Below are 17203 nucleotides of genomic sequence, written 5' to 3'. Positions count from 1 at the left end.
AATGAGGTGTTATCTTCTATTGATTAAAAAAGTATGTTTGGGGGAGGGAGGAAGGGGAGAAGGATGGACTTGAATTTGAAGTCCAATTCAGTATGAATCCCAACTGTGTGGGTAAAATTAGTTCCTTTCCACTTCCTGGCTTGTAGAAATGGTATTAAATGTGAAAGCTCTGTGTAAACTCTGAGGCATTGAGCAAACGTGATTATTTATCATGTTGATCTCTGATTAAGCAAAGCTTTAAGTGAACAGTGCCCCTCACTCCCACCTGGCCTGCTTCCGTGTTTCTTTATTCTAGAGACCTATGTGAGCTGTGGGGCAGCAGAGAGATACTTGGCTGGGAGACATGCATATCCCTAGGTTCAAACACACATCTTACTCATTGGGGGTATTTATATATTTTTGTGGTGCTGGGTGAACCTAGGGTCTCATGATGCTCAGTTTTACCACTGAACTCCACCCCCAAACTCCTAACATCAGATAGAAGAGGAGCAAACAAAACTTTCCATCCACAATTTCATTTCCTGTCTTCACTCTCTTTTTGAATGTTGTCTTGGTCCTCTTCCTGGCACCGCTATACCACAGACTGGTCAAGTTGAAAATAAATTTATTTTATCTCATGCTTCTGGAGTATAAGATCACAGGACTGCATCTGGTGATGGTCTTGCTGGCAGAGCCCTGAGATAGCACAGGGCATCATATGGCAAGAGACCTTACCTAAACCCAACCCCTATAAACACCATGTTTGATTAAGTTTCTCCCCTCTTACTATCTCACAATGGGGATTAAACCTCAACTGAGTATCAGAGACAAATCATATTCAAACCATAGCAAATTTGTGTGTACATGGAACCAGGGAGAGTGGGAGGAAGATGAAAAGCACGGGACTGGTTTGTCACAGAGGCAAAAAGAAAGGGCTGGGCATGTGACTCAGTGGTTAAATGACCCTGGGTTCAACACCCAGTGCCAAAAAAAAAAAAAAAAAAAAATCTTAGGGCTGGGGGGATAACTCAGTGGTAGAGTGCTTGCCTAGCATGTGTGAGGCCTGTGTTCAACAGGTGATGGTTGAACCATCTCTTGGTTTTGTTTTAGTTCTCTGTAGCAGGTATACCAGTTGTCTCCATTTTGGATCATCTTGTTCTCTCTTCTATGTTTGTTACTTTCTCTTTTGTTGCTCTTATTATATCCTGATTCTGTAATTGTTGACTCTTGACATCTATACACCTGTTACCTTATATATTTAATCTTTTAGCAACTCTATTTGAGAAATAAATGGCATTTAGTTTCACAGAGAAGTCAGTGCCCATCTCCAGAATCCACCTTTTCAAGTATTATTGTTAATAAAGTTGTTGCTGCTTCATCAGGAGTTGTCTGTGATCTTTAAGATGTGCCACCCTCACTCATGTCAGATTTTTATCTATGGACAATTAAGTCATATATGTGAAGCATATCAATTAGTAAGCTGATATGTAACTTAAGTGGTACATACACAGAGATGATATGGTATAGATATAGGTGTCAATCACATAGAAAAGTTAGAGGTACAGATAATAAAAATTTAAAATATTTAGGAGTTAAGAAAATGGGGACTTAGCTTGTGCCTTCTTCAACCATTCAGCAATTCCAAACACGTGGGTGATTTCTTTGCTCATAATTTTATCTCTTCCTTGTAGACTCCTTCTATCCTCCCTTCCTTCTTTGTATGCCTAAATCTTGTCCACCCAGCAACATGTACATACTGTTCAGGAAGCTCCCTTGGAATCCCATCTCTTTTTGGTGGGGGAAGTAGCAATACTAGGGATTGAACCCAGTAGTGCTATATTACTGAACCACATCCCCAGACTTTTCTACTCTTTACTTTAACACAGGGCCTCACAAAGTTACTGAGGCTGGCCTTGAATTTGTGAGCCTGAGTCTCCTAAATCTCCAGGATTAGAGTCATGTGCCTCTCTGCCAGTCAGACAGTCCTATCTTGAGATAATCTGCCTTTCCACTCATCTCTCTTAATTAATTGCTACTTGTACTATGATACAGAAGCAGGGAAATGGAGAGGTATGTCTAGAAACTAGCAAGGATGGACTTAAAACACAGCTGTTGAATGACAGGTGGGTTAAGAAACATTTAACAGAAACATTTAGCAGAAGAACATTTTAGATATGGTGAAGATGATTAGAGAAGATGAACAAAGGCATACAGACTGGAAGTCAGAGGCCTGGCTTTCTGGAAATTGATGACTCATATTGAAGATGGCAGAAGGTAAAATGTTCAAAACTAGTTGGGGAGTAGATACTGTAGGACCTTTCACAATGCTTCAGGATGAGACGTTTGGACTTTATTCTGAGAGGAACAGGGAGCCATTGAATGCATTGTTAGAGTAGGCATTTTTTAAAATTTATTTTTATTGTAAACAAATGGGATACATGTTGTTTCTGTTTGTACATGGAATAACCGCATACCATTTGTGTAATCATACATTTACATAGGGTAAAGATGTTTGATTCATTCTATTATTTTTTTCCTCCCCCCCACCCCTTCCACCTCTCTTTTCCCTCTATACAGTCCCTCCTTCCTCCATTCTTGCCCCCTTCTTACCCCCCATTATGTGTCATCATTCGCTTATCAGCGAGATTATTCATCCTTTGGATTTTTGAGATTGGTTTATCTCACTTAGCATAAGGTCTGCAGTTTCAAGTGGAGGACAAAGAGAATGCAGAGGGATGTAGAATGTGGCTGTTAATGGGATAAGAAAAGAATATACAGAAGTTCTAGATAATAGAAAGTGTGAGAGTGTAATCAAAAGAAATTGGATGTTAGCATGCAACAAAGGGAGAAAGAGACTCTGAGGGAACAGTTAAACAAACGGAAAAGAGAGCAAGAAAAGTAAAGAAATAAAAACTTAGTTTTTTTCAATAAGGAGAAAAAAGAAAATCTACAGTATAGCAGTCATATGGTAGTGAAACCTCCCAGTGTTCAGTAGCCTGATGCACGAGAGGTACCTGACAATGAGCTTCAAGCCTCCAGCAGTCGTCTCAGGATGGGTTTTGCCCCACCTAAAGATGGGAGCTGCGGCTTCCAGGATTATCCAAGATAGCCGCTCTGGCTTGGAAATGTGTTGGCAAATGGGGAGCTGCAGCTCAGGGTGTGGCGGTGGTCAGCAGGAGGTCCTGGAGGCTGGATGTGGTTGGTCAGGCAGGGGTCCTGGAGGTCGGGTGTGTTTGGTGTGGTTGCGGAATCCTGGAGCCCGGATGCAATCTGTCGGTCTGGGGTCCGGGTGATAGGGCACAGTCAGTTGGTCTGGGGTTCCTGGCGGCAGGGAGCAGTCAGTCGATGTGAGGGCCCCAGAGGCAGGGAGTGATCAGTTGGGCTGAGGGATCCTGGTGACAGGGCTCAGTCAGTCCGACTAGGGGTCCTACGGGGCCTGGCTGTTGTCTCAAAATGGTGGCAGCCACATGTAATCAAACCTGCAGGTACTGTAACAGTAAACTTCCAGGCGACAACAGGCAGCTGGCGCTCCACTGGCGGTCGGCGATCAGTTTGCTAACTGTTGTCGGGGATCAGGAGGTGAACCTAGTGCGTTGGGAGATGGATAGGTGTAAGGCAGGCGATGGACAGGCGAGACGCAGGCAAATGGTGGATGATAGGTGCCTGACAGTGAGCAATCTGCACTCAAAAAACGCGTCCATATGCTGGCAGACTGCAGGTGATCACAGTAGTCAAATGGGGTAAACAGCAGGGGATCAATAACCAGAAAAAAACTGCCTTACCAAGAAACAGATATCCTCTGCTTGAAACCAGAGTTATGGAACGACAAGGAATGCAGCCTCCTTCTAGTCCGCCATCTTGGAATCCCCTCCCCAAAGTAGGCATTTTTGTAAGATTAATTTGGCAGGAATGTGTAAGTTGGACACAGGGAGCTATTAAAAAGATATTTTGGTCAGATGAGGACAGCAGGTAGAAATTTTAAAGGTCCTACTCAAGAGGACAACAACAGAAACAGAACATGTCCCAGAATTGATTTAAATTTCTGGTGCTAGGTTTCAATTCTGTTTCCTACAGGAAATGCACTTGAGTCACTTTTAGGTAAAATAAGTCTAATTCTGTGCTTCTCAGAATCTTGAATTCCATCAGTTCAGATGGGGTGGAGAAGAAAGGTGAAGGTGGTCTATGTTGACTTTAGCCTTCTCTGCATATGGTGGAGACTGTTCCCAAGATTACTCATCACATTTGTCATTTATGTACGTATGGGATAGTGGTCACCAGGAGTCATGACTGTCCACATGAAATCCTCATTTGAGAAGTTTCCTCATGCTGACTGTCCTGGCACTCCCTTCGCTTAGACAATGCTGGTCCCCAACTGGAGGATCATGGAAGCCTTCAGATACTCCCTACGAATCTCCAGTCCACTAGGTGAATTGTTTCTAGCTGTCACTTGAATATGAGCTACACCATCAGTTGTATCTGCAGCTTCTTCTAAATGATGGCAGTTGGTGTGTGTGTGTGTGTGTGTGTGTGTGTGTGTGTGAGACAGAGAGAGAGAGAGAGAGAGAGAGAAAGAGAAAGAGAGAGAGAGAGAGAGAGAGAGATAATGTGTATGTGAATGTGTGCGTGTCTCCAGGTTTTGCTGTCAGATGTCTTCCAGCCTCACCCATCAGAAGACCTTTCTTTTCATGAGTCCCTAAATTTAAATAAAGGGATCTGTTATGTCTTCCCACTGGGCTTATCCTGAGGGGGCAGAAGGCAGGGCACGAGATCCTCACACTCACATTTAAATCTATTTCTTTTTCTCTGACAAGCACTGTCTTCATTTCCCTTATTTCCAGCATGGAGATTATTTTATTCTCGTCTAGTTGGAGAGTCATGCTCATAGATCTAAATCTTTCAGTATAATCCCAAGATCTGGGGAATTCTAAATTAATAATTAATTTCTTGTCTTGTTGTTTCCTGGTTCTACAAAGTTCCCTGGGAGTGTCTCCTGTATTACTTTCTGGAAAGTAGGAGACTTAGGAAATGATTTAAGTGAACGTAGGAGTGAATATAGGTAATCATATGAATTAGTACCTTGTGGTGTCTTCAGGGCATAGGCTCAGGTGGAGGAGAGATAAGAAGGAAACGTCTATTGGACTTGATTAGACTTCTGTCTTGGTCCATTTTGTGCTGCTCTACAGAAAATCTGAGATGGGGTGACTTATAATGAAAATAAATTTATTTTTCAAAGTTGTGAAGGCCGGGAAGTCCAAGTTGGAGGGACAAGTATCTGGTGAGGACTTCTTGATGTGCATCCCATTGGCAAAAGGTGGAAGGGCATGAGAGAATACTTGAGTGAGAAAAGGGAGGCTGAACTCACCCCTTTTATAACTGAACACACCCACCATAATGGCAATAATCCACTCGTGAGGGTAGAGCCCTCTTGACCTAATTACCTCTTTTTTTTAGTTGTCAATGCATCTTTTATTTTATTTATTTGTATGTGGTGCTGAGTATCCCGAATCCAGGGCCTCACACATGGCAGCCAAATGCTCTACCACTGAGCCACAACTCCAGTCCCCTAATTATCTCTTGAAGAGTCCACCACCACACTGTTGCATTGGAATTAAGTTTCCAAACATGAAGGTTAAGTTTCCAAATCACAGCACAGCACAGAATCAGTGTGTGATGTACATAAAGCATTCAAAGAACATTTTGTAAGATTTTGAGCCTGAGTAATGGGAAATGAATGACATTGCAGGGATTAAAAAAAGTAAGAATGAGAAAGAGGGACAAACTAGTTGTATATGTTGCATGGCTTGGAGTACCTGAACCTGGATGAGAGCAGCACATCAAATACATGACAAGTCGTAGAATGTGCATCACTTTATTAGTGACATACGAGCAGATTCTAGAGGCTCAATCACTTGACCCAACTCACTAACAATGGTGTGGAAATAAGTACACACATTCATTAATTTATCCTGGGGATTTTTACCCAACAGGTTGACTCTAGTGGTCATTGTGCATGCCTACTGGGTCATTCAGATGAGGGCTGATGCTTGGACAGCAGTTAGATCAGAAGATTGATAAGGGGACATAGACTAAGAACAGACAGATTCATTTGAAATTATGGCCTATCCAACTACGCAGTAGGATAATTTTTTCTTGGTCCCGTGGTTATTTCTAAGTTATCCTGTGGCAGTCTTTAGAATCAGAGTGTTTCTTTACCTAGAGGAGTGAGGACACACTGACAAATTCTCTACTACTCATTTTCTATGTTCTTTTTTTAAAATATTTTTTTAGTTGTCAATGGACCTTTATCTATTTATATGTCATGTTGAGAATTGAACCCAGTGCCACTGAGCTACAACCCCAACCCTCATTTTCTGTATTCTTTATGTCATCTAACACCTCTGTCATTTCCTAATGACAGTTTGCAATGTCTTAAATTACTGCTAATCTTCCTGGAGTTACATTCAAATTGATGACTTCCCTTTTAGGGAACCATACTAGACCCCTTGGTGAGACTTAGAAAGCACCCTCAAATTGCTAGCAATATGCTAGTGAATCATCTCTTGTGTGGCTTATTTCCCAGAATGATTTCTGCAGATGGCTAATCTTCCCCATTTTATGATGATTTCTGTTAGTCTAAACTCTGAGCATAGTGTATCCGATGGTCCTAATTTTAGGTTATACTTTTTTGTTGTTATTCTTTATCCTTCCTTCCTAAATTTTTACATTTCTGGCATTTTCCAGAATTTAGGAAGGGAGGTGATGGGGTAGTGCTTACTTCAGTTTGGGATATAATGAGAATCTGATATAGACTCCATATTGTGTTAACTAGAATAAAAATTATTAATTCCAAAGGTTTCTCTTTTCCTTCCCCCAATGAAGAATTAAGACCCAGCATCTGTACATATCAAGATAAAAGAATAGTTTTATTTCTCTGTCCCAAGAAAATAGTACCTGGATCATAACAGTTACTTTTTTAAAATTTTAGATACACCTTTAATAATGAATTTTCCTGTATAACCAAATTTCTGCCTTATATTCTTTAAAAAATTTCTAGCTTACAGACTACTACTTATCTTAAGTGTAAGAGAATTCAAGAAAGTTAATGCATAGGGTTCTTGGATAATTATGTGGACTCAGTAGTTGATTTGCTCTAGTCCAAATACATGATCTTGGTACAAAGAAATGTATTAGCTACATTTTTAGGGTAACAGTTACTTCTTAATAAATATTTGTGGAATGGATGAATGGATACAATTAGATGGAAGAACATAACTTAATGCAAAATCAAATTGATTTCTCAATGCTTCACTCTAGAATTAAACTAACCTAAGCCTTTCTGGGAAGATCCTGACAACCCAAATCATCTGTGGAGGGTGAAAGTCTTCCTCCATGGCTGCCTCCTCCAAGCAGCTGGTGTGGAGGGAGTCAGTGAGTTTACCTCCAGGGCAGGTCACCTTTCCCCTCCAGGCAAGGAATAAGAGAGTAGAGACAGGCCAGGAACTTTATTCTGAGGGGACATCCCCTCAGGGAACCAAAGACCCTGTCAGAAGTCTCCTTTATAACGTTCCCAGCTTTGGCTCTTTGAAGTCATTGAAACTAATAGTTAATCTTATGATCAAACAGAAGCTGTCCAACCCTGGGGAACATGGATATGGGAATCATTTTCTGCATTTAGAAATCCTTATGGTCAAACACAGAGATTTCTATCTGAGCCATTTTTAACTCTAGGCTCAGCATTAAGTGTGTTTATTTTGTTGTGCAACTACCACGGCCATATATTTCCAGAGCTCTTCTCATAGTGCAAATCTGAAACTATCCCCATTAAACAGTAAGTCCCATTGTTCCTTCCTCATAACCTTTTGTCAGTTGCTATTATTCTGTCTCTGTCAATTTAGCTATGACAAAAGGAGATATTCTTAAAATCAGCATTGTCACGCACACAAAAATGTATGGAAGGTCAAAGCTTAGATGTATGACTTCTTAACCTAAATAATACTTTAGAATCAAAATCACTCCAGTACTTGCCAACCACAAGTTCTTCCCATCCACTCTACCTTTCCTGGGGAGGCAGATTGTCCAGGAAGGCTGAGCAGAATGGGACCATCTCTGGACCCCAAGGTAATTCCAGAAGGGTCTGAGTGGAGCAGGCTCAACTTTCTCTTAAATTCTCCGGGAAAATAGAACAATGCTGTCCATGGGAATGATGGAATGGCATGGAGGTAGGAGAGGCCAGGACATCTGGTGGAAATCCCCTGGAGGGGACACAAGGTCAATGATGTCAGGATGGGTGGGAAGAAGGTCTAGAAAGTTCTTCTCACCTTCACACTAATCACTGTCTAACCCCAAAACAGGGAAGCCAGAGCCATGTCAATTTTGGAAGATGATAGCAGTTAGCTGGAAGTCATGTCACAGTCTCATCAAGTTGTGTTTATCTACTTCAGATTGTGAAGAAAAGAAACTGCTTTGGAAGCTTATTTTACTAACAACTTGCAAATCCATATTTATTTCTAAGTTGGTTCTTTTTTTTTAATTGGAGAAAGGGTGAGTAACAATTCTACTACCACAGACTAAAGAGACTATTATCCTCAAGATATCACTTTGTCAACCCAAAGTGAATCATTGGGCTGTGTCAGCTGCTGTCTAGATAAGCTATGTTAAAACACTTCCAGAAATCTGAGACAGAGCTGGGAGGGAGAGGGAGCAAGTCAAGGAGCTTTCTCTTTGGCTATTAGAATTCATAGGCATTCCTTTTCTCACAAGACTGGTTCCTGTCTAGTCTCAGAGTATTGAATACATGAATGCTTCCTGCCCTTCTTTCCTCTGAAAAAGGAAAAGTTGCTCCACATTTCAGATGAAGCTGAAAGCCACAAAAGACATATTAGTAAAAGGTACCCTGAGAGGCAGTCTTAAAGCAGACCCCCATGAGAGGGCATTTGCACTGCAAGAAGCATTGTCTGTTCTAGAAAAAAAATCTCTGCTCCATTACCAACACACTAGGAGTGGCAGACAACCTGGGCCTTTGTGTTTTGGTAAACTTTAACTGATTGAATTTTTTTCCAGGTTCTTAAAGGTTTTTTTTTTTTTTTCTTAGATTTGCATAAGTTGGAATTCATGGATTGTCTAAGGTTAGAAATCTGACAAAACAGCAATTGGAGGACTACTTTTCCTGGGAAAATGCCAAGTGACCCACGACTTCCCTGATAATACTCTCCCCAGGTTTTCCTCTCTTCTCCCAGATCACCCTTACAAGAATCTTAAAAAGAATAGGGATGTTGCTGAGGCAATGTGATATAAGAAAATATTTTTGCATAAAAGGAAAAACTGCTACAATGAAATCTACTCTTGTAGGTTAACCATGGTTTCACAAAAAGATTTTTCTGACAGGGAGTCATTAAAGATATCAACACGTAATGACTTTTTTTTTTTTTTTTTTTTTACAAAGAAATATGTGTTCCATACCTTGAACACAAGCCTGGGAAATTGGAGTTCTCACCCAGGACTAACTTTAGGAAGAATTAAATAGAATATGTGGCTTCTCTGCTCTCAGATTCGAATTCTGTCATCCTCCTTCCTGAGGATGCTATGCAGGATTGGGGAGGAGAGAGCAGACTAAGAGGGAGGAACCCTCTGGGTAACTGTTCCTCCTCTCAGAAAAAAAACTCTCTTACTTCCTAACTCCTTCCTTTTTCTCCTACCCACAGGGCTAGTTTACTGCCCTTTGAGTCTTTCTTAAGAAAACTCCAGAAAGCTTCCAGGGAGTGAACTGAGGGATCCTGAGGGCAGATGTGTTCTGCCTCCATAGGCCTGAATTTCAGAAATTTCCAAAGGCAAATCTTCTTGTTAACCATTTTATTCACTATAAAAGTACTGACACAGTTTATAAAATTGCCATTCTGAAAGAGGTTATTTCACCATGAATGGACTATTTAAGCTGATCTGCAATTCAGTTAAATAAATAAGTGGTGAAGACATGCCAGCTCACAATGCATTACTCTTGACAGGAATCAAATTAGTGCTTCAAAAATGTTGGCTTTTAGGAAGGTAGTCTTAGCATTGCTTGGTCTACTAAGCTGAGACCAAGAATCATTAAAAAATGAAGTAGCCAGATGCTCATGCCTATAATTCCAGAGGCTCGGGTGGCCAAGGCAGAAGGATTGCATGTTCAAAGCCAGTTCAGCAACTTAGCATGGCCCTAAGCAACTTAGCAAAACCCTGTCTCAAAATAAAACCTAAAAAGGGCTGTGAATGTGGCTCAGTGGTTAAGTACCCCTGGGTTCAATCCCTGGTACAGGAAAAAAAAAAAAAAGTGATACAGGAGAAGATTGTTTCAGTTGCATATACCTTTTTGTCCAAGCTTGAAGGCATTCCTTCTTTAATGTATCACTAAATTTCCAATTAATCTATTATACACAAAGTACCTGTGTGCTTGGATCTCAGCTACATTCTGTTAACCTTTGTGCAACAGGTGAACTTTAGCTTGAGTTGAGGTGAGTAAGCACAGGAGTTTTAGTGACCAGAATCATTTGATATGTTACCATACACAGTTTCTGTGAATATCAGTTTCCTTACTTCTAAATGGGAGATAGTAATATTTTTAAAAAATTTAGATATTGAAATACCTTTATTTTTATTCACTTATTTATATGTGGTGCTGAGAATCGAACCCAGTGCCTCACATATGCCAGGCAAGTGCTCTACCACTGAGCCACGACCCCAGTGAGAAAGTACTATTTACATCACAGCTGGTAATTCAAGAAGTAAATGCATAATTTGTGGAAAAGCCATCAGCTTAATACAAAATAGAATCTAAGAAGTATTAGTTGCTGCTAAGTTGGGAATTTGTTTTCCTACTCTAGTGCCAGCTCTGCCACATCATCACAGTGTGATCTTGGCATAGCTACTTAAACATTGTAAACCTCAGTGTTTCCACATGTGGAAAAGGTGGATATGAAAATAATATGTTGTTGTGTAAAGTGTTTAGTGCTGTGTTAGGATCATGGTAGACTTTTAAAAATAATATGGCTTTGTTGAGATGTAATTCAAAGTCTATATAATTAATTCATTCAAAATATATAATTCAATGGTTTTTAGAACATTCGCAGATGTGTATAACCATCAATATGGTCAGTTTTAGAACATTGTGATCACCTCAGAAAGGCAATCTCTATTCTTCAGCTCTCTGCCCTCTATTCCACTCTATCCAACACCCAGTCCTAGGCAACCCTGATCTACTTCTCTATCTCTGCAGATTTCCACGTTCTGAACTACGGAGGTCCTCTCTGCCATGTCCCGTGTGGAGGAGAAAACGGTTACCTGCCAGAGGAGGATGTTGGCGGTTTTCCTATCTATTACCCATAAAACTTATCTACTCAATAAACACATAAGAGTCAATACTATTTTTATGAAAGACAGGGTGTGATGGGTCTGCCCATACCAGCTCTGACCTCTTACAACAACATGGAGTCCACCAACTCTCCTTTATTTATAATAAACAGGTAAAGGGGGCCAGGACTGAGAGGAGCTTTTTCTGTGACAGACAGGATAGGGTGGAGTTAGGGAAGCCATTCTCTTGGGGGAAAATTTCAGAAGGAGAGAAGGAACCACTCCCATGCAGCACCACATGCTTCCCAACAGTTCCTAGAAGCCAGGTCTCTGTGTCCCATGGCTCAATCTAGTCTGATTCTGCTAAGGATGGCTTCCCACACTGAACATTTCATGTGAATGGAATCATATAACACATGATCTTTTGTGTCTGTGTGTCCTTTCCTTTAGCATAGGGCCACAGCACGACAGTACGTCAGTTGGTTCTTTGGCCAATAATATCCCAGTGTGTGTGGATTTGCCACACTGTGTGTACTCACTCTAGGCTTTTGTCCAAATGTTGGACACTGGGTTGTTTCCAATTTGGGATTATGATGAATAATGCTGACATAGACATTTGTATAAAAGTTTGTATTTGGACAATTTTTTTGGTATGCACCTAGGAATGAAATTGCTAGGTTGTACAGAGTAATGTTTAACAGTTTAAAGAACTTCTGGACTGCTTTCAAAGTGGCTGTGCCAATTTACACTCTCACCAGCAGTGCACTAGCGTTTCACTTTCTCCACACCCTTGTCACCGTTAGCCATCTGACATTTTGTTACTAGTCATCCTAGAGGGTATGAAGTAGGTATCTCATAATCTTGATTTGCCTTTTCCTGCTGAACAGTGATGCTGAACATGTTTCTATGTGCTTTTTGGCCATGATTCTTCCTTTGACGAAATGTCTATTCAGATTCTTTACCCATTTTAAAATTGGGTTGTCTTTTTATGAATGGTCAAAGTTCTTCATATATTCTGGATGCAGATATGTACTTTGCAAGTGTTTGACTTCATTTGTTGGTTGTCATTTCACTTTCTTGATAATGTCCTTTGAAGCACAAATGTCTAATTTTTGATGACATCCAATTGATCTGTTTTTCCTTTGTTGCTCATGCTGTTGGTGTCATATCTGAGAATCCAAAGTCATAAAAATTTGCCCCTACTTTTTCTTCCAGGTGTTTTACCATCTTAGCTCTTACCTTTTTTTTTTTTTTTTTTTTTTTTTTTTTTTTTTTTTTGGTACTGGAGAAGGAACTCAGGGCACTCAACCACTGAGCCACGTCCTCAGCCCTATTTTGTATTTTATTTAGAGACCGGGTCTACTGAGTTGCTTAGCACCTCACTGATACTGAGACTGATACTGAGGCTGGCTTTGAACTCACTATCCTCCTGCCTCAACCTCCTGAGAGTCTTGTGAGCTACTGGGATTACAGTCATGTACCACTATGCCCGACTTGAATCAATATTTGTACATGGTAGAAAGTGAGGGTCCAAATTCATTCTTTTTCATGTGAATATTCAGTTTTCCCAATACTGTTTGCTGAAAAGACTATTCTTTCTCCATTGGATGGTCTTGGCACCCTTGTAGAAAATCAGTTGATAATAGATGTGTGTGTGTTTATTTCTTGGTTCTTATAGCTATTCCAATGATCTATGTGTTAGAATACACTTGCTTGATGAATGTTGCTTTCTAATAAGATATGAAATCAGGAAGCATGAGTCCTCCTAGTTTGTTCTTTTTCAAGATAGTTTTTGCTATTCTGAGTACTTTGCATTTCTATGTGAATTTTAGAATCAGCTTGTCAATTTCTATAAAATATCAGTCAGAATTCTGATTGGGGTTATATCAAATTTGTATGTCAATTGGGGAGCATGCCATCTTAAAAATCTTAAGCCTTGTGATTCAAAAACAAGAAATTTTGAATTATTTAGATCATTGTTAATTTCTTTAAATAGATTTTTATAGTTTTCTTTTTTAACTTTCATATTTGCACTTATTCTTCATTTAACTTTTAAAACACTACTATAATTGAATATTAAGACAAAATCAATAGCAAGTAGTGAGCATATTATTATAGTCCTTCACTCATTCACTACTGCATATAAAATGCCTGCAGTGAATGTTATTCACTGGCCCCATTAAAAGGTTTAACATTGAACACAGTTCTGGAATGAAGTTCATCATCTTCGTATGCTTCTCCACTATAATGGTGCCATCTTTCCTGACTTCGATCAAAGTCCAGCATTTCTACCTGATCCATTTCATCTGTCTCTTCTACTTCCTTCCTCTCAGGTAGGAGTTTTTCCAGCAAAGAGTTTGTCAGGAGAGAGAAAGCCATTTTCAGGAAAGTTTACCTTAAACTCAATGATTAGGCGACCCTTTTCATATGGTCTAGGATAAATTGGCTTACCTTCGTTTAGCACATACTTTATATCTCCATGCTTGACAATCTGACCTGGATGAGAGGTGATGACTATGGTTCGATTATCAAGAGTGGATATTGGCTTCTAGAAGACACATAATACTTCCATCAGCTATTTGTCCATACACATGAAAAGGTCTTCTCCTCGAGTAAGAGTAGCATGGTCCTTCTGATCTAACACAATGATAATATCTCCTGGTTCCAGTCCTGGCTCTTGGTCTCCTTCACCGTGGAATGTTATCTTCTGTCCATCTTTCATGCCTTTGTCAATATGAACTTCTAGAATCTTCTTCTCTCAAACTATTTTCCTTCCATTGTAGCTTTTACATCTGTCTTTAGGACTGATATGTATGCCTTGGCCCTGGCACTCCATGCACACAGACTGAATTTGCTTAACCATTCCAGATCCTATGTGATGAATTCTTATTTGCATCCCAGTACACTGGCAGTTGGGACAGCACCCTACTGCACCTTTCTTGCCACCACTGCCATCACATTTGTCACAAATCACATTCTTTTGCAGAGGCAGTTTTCTTGTTGCACCATTATATAAATCTTCTGACATTACTGAGAGCTGATGCACGTTTTACCTCTCCTTTCTCTCCTTCCTCCTCCTCCAAAAAGCATATCAAAGGTGTCCATGGGGGAGCCAAAACCACCACCTGCTCCACCCTCCTTAATTGCCTATTCTCCTCCTTTGTCATATAACTCCCTTTTCTTGGCATCAGAGAGAACTTCATGAGCTTGAGAAATCTGTTTAAACCTTTCTTGTTCATTTGGATTCTTATCAGGGTGGTACTTCAAGGCCAATTTTCCATAAGCCTTTTTCAATTCTTCCTGGGTGGCATTGAGTTTGGCCCCCATAACATCATAGTAAGTGGTTTCTTTCACCATTTTCTACAGTCATTGAGCAGGCTGGGCCTGAGAGGGGGAGTGGGAAGGAACCTGTGACCGTGTGCAGCTCCGGCAGCTGCCGCTCCTCTGACTCTCTCTAAGCGTTCTGGGTAGTTCCCCATTTTATAGTTTTCATAGTATAAATTTTGCCTGTCTTTTAAAAACTTATTCCTAAATATTTTATTCTTTATAATGCTATTGTAAGTGGAATTGATTTCTTAATTTCATTTTCATATTGTTCATTTCAAGTGTATAAAAATACAATACACATTTGTACAATAATTGATATATATCCAACAACCACAAAAAACTCATTTGTGGTTTGGAATAGATTTTAAAGTTGTAGATGTAGTTGTAGATGGACACAATCCCTTTATTTATCTATGTGGTGTTGAGAATGAACCCAGTGCCTCACACGGGCTAGGCAAGCCCCCTCTACCACTGAGCCAGAACCCAAGACCCGTAATAGTTTTTTGCAGTGGATTACTGAGTATTTTCTATATACAAGATGATATCATCTGTTAATATAAGATGGTTTTACATCTGCCTTTCTAATATGGTTGCCTTGTATTTCTTTTTCTTGCCTAATTGCCCTGGCTAGAAGTTGAGAACAGATATCCTGGGCTTGTTCCTGACCTTGGGGAAAAGCATTCAGTCTTTCAATATTAAGTATGATGTTCAAGGTGGGAGGGGCTGGGGAGATAGCTCAGTAGGTAGAGTGCTTGCCTTGCAAGCACAAGGCCCTGGGTTTGATCCCTAGCACCCCCCCCCCAAAAGGTGGACTTTTTATGTATGATCTTTATAATGTTAGGAATGTTTCCTTTTCTTTCCAGTTAAGTATTTTTATCATGAAAGGGTACTGGATTTTGTCAGATGCCTTTTCTGTACCTAATGAAATGATCACATGATTTTTGTTTTTAATTCCATTGATATATTGTATTCACTGATTTTCAAATGTTGAACCAACGTTGCATCCTTTGGATAAATCCCACTTGGTGATGGTGTGTAATTATTTTCGTGCCCTGTTTCAATTTACCATTGTTTTGTTGAGGATATTTGTGTCCATATTCAAAAGAAACATTAGTAGAAAGTATTTAAACCATTTGCTCAGTGGTTGAGTGCCCTTGAGGTAAACAAAACAAAACAAAACAAAACAAAACAGTGCATGGTGTTTGGGAGTGTGCCCAGTAAAAGTATGGAAAGGAGTGAAAAGAGAGAGGATGGATGAAACAGAAAAGCCAAAACAGCCGGCAGAAAGAAACAGGGAAGACAGAGCAGGAGAACCAGAGGAAGCAGGAAAAGAACCAAAGGGGTGGAAGGAGAAAACCTGAAGGCATCAGAGCAGCCCGGGGCTGTAAGACTGCAGTCCTCCAGACGGCAGGGGGCGCGCGTGTGCTCGCTCGCGGCCCCGCCCCTCCCTTTCCTCCCCTTCTTGTGGGACGCTGTTGCCGCTGCTGTGGAGTCGTAGATTCTGTTCCTATTCTCCCCGCGGCGGTGAGCTGGGCGCGGTCTGCAGGGATCGAACTGGCGGCGCAGCTGGAGAGCGGAGCCCGGGAGCCGCTGGGGCGGCTCGAGTGGGCGGACGCGGAGCTTAGACTGAGGCCCCGCGCTCAAGAGAGGCGGAGGAGGCTCCGGAGGCGGGGCTGGCGGAGTGCAAGCCATGAGCTCGCGTTCATCCCAGCGCCGCGCTGCCGAAGCGGGCCCAGGCGACGGCGGCCTGGGCGCGGGTTCCCAGGCGCTGTCCGGCGACCAGATGCGTCGGAGGAAACAGCCAGGTCATCCTCAGCGGCCACCGCGGGGTGGGAAAGACCGGCCTGATGGAGCGTTTCAGGGACGACACCTTCTGCGAGGCCACCGTGGGTAAGGGAGCTATGGCGGGTCGCCTGTGGGCCTTTCTCCAGCGGTAGGACCCCGGGTAGCCTTGCCTCTGGCGGGTGGGTCTCTCGTTGAAATCTGGGTTATTCGTGGAAGCGTCTGATATCATTCCCTAAGCCAGACAGATTTTCATTATTATCTGGAATTTAAAGACTGCGTGTCCTTGAGGTAAACTGCAGCTCGTCAAATGTAACTTCTGAAGTTCACAGAGAAGTTTTGCTTTCTTGGCCAAATTGCTGCAATCTTAGTATTTTATTAACACAAGAGGAAGGTAGCTCTGGTGGTGAGACTGTTGGAATTGATTGCATCTGGTGGTACGGTAGTGGAGGTGGAACAGTTAGGGGATTCAGGGTCGTTGGGAACATAGATCAGAATCTTATGACTGACTTCGCTGTACTACATGGTGAAATAAAGAGGACTGGAACCAGGTACCTCCTCCCACATCAAGCAGTGCAGAAAGCTCTGCCTGTGTAACTCCAGGTGTTAACCCTGACTGTGTCGCTGCCTGGGGTGAGGTATCAGAATCACTTTGGGACCTGATTGCAGTTATGTGTTTCCCTCAAAGAATTTTTTTTTTTTTTTTTTTTTTTGGTGCTGGGGATTGAACCCAGGGCCTCATGCTTGCAAGGCAAGCACTCTACCAACTGAGCTATATCCCCAGCCCTCAAAG

The 17203-nt window shown here is 41.3% G+C and overlaps 1 long non-coding RNA gene and 1 pseudogene across 1 annotated transcript in view; one reads left to right on the top strand and one right to left on the bottom strand.

The window, feature by feature from the left end:
• Positions 1-13464: 13464 nt before the first annotated feature.
• Positions 13465-14658, bottom strand: LOC124965344 (dnaJ homolog subfamily A member 1-like; annotated as a pseudogene).
• Positions 14659-16117: 1459 nt separating this feature from the next.
• Positions 16118-17203, top strand: part of LOC124965476 (uncharacterized) — a 56834-nt gene continuing 55748 nt past the window's right edge. Inside the window, exon 1 of the long non-coding RNA XR_007105184.1 lies at positions 16118-16518. This is a non-coding gene — a long non-coding RNA (uncharacterized LOC124965476). The remainder of the gene's footprint in view (positions 16519-17203) is intronic.

Source organism: Sciurus carolinensis, chromosome 15 (genome assembly GCF_902686445.1).
Source record: "Sciurus carolinensis chromosome 15, mSciCar1.2, whole genome shotgun sequence".
Classification (NCBI taxonomy): domain Eukaryota; kingdom Metazoa; phylum Chordata; class Mammalia; order Rodentia; family Sciuridae; genus Sciurus; species Sciurus carolinensis.
The sequence above is the reverse complement of the archived record's forward strand: the minus strand, read 5'-3'. Positions and strand labels throughout refer to the sequence as shown.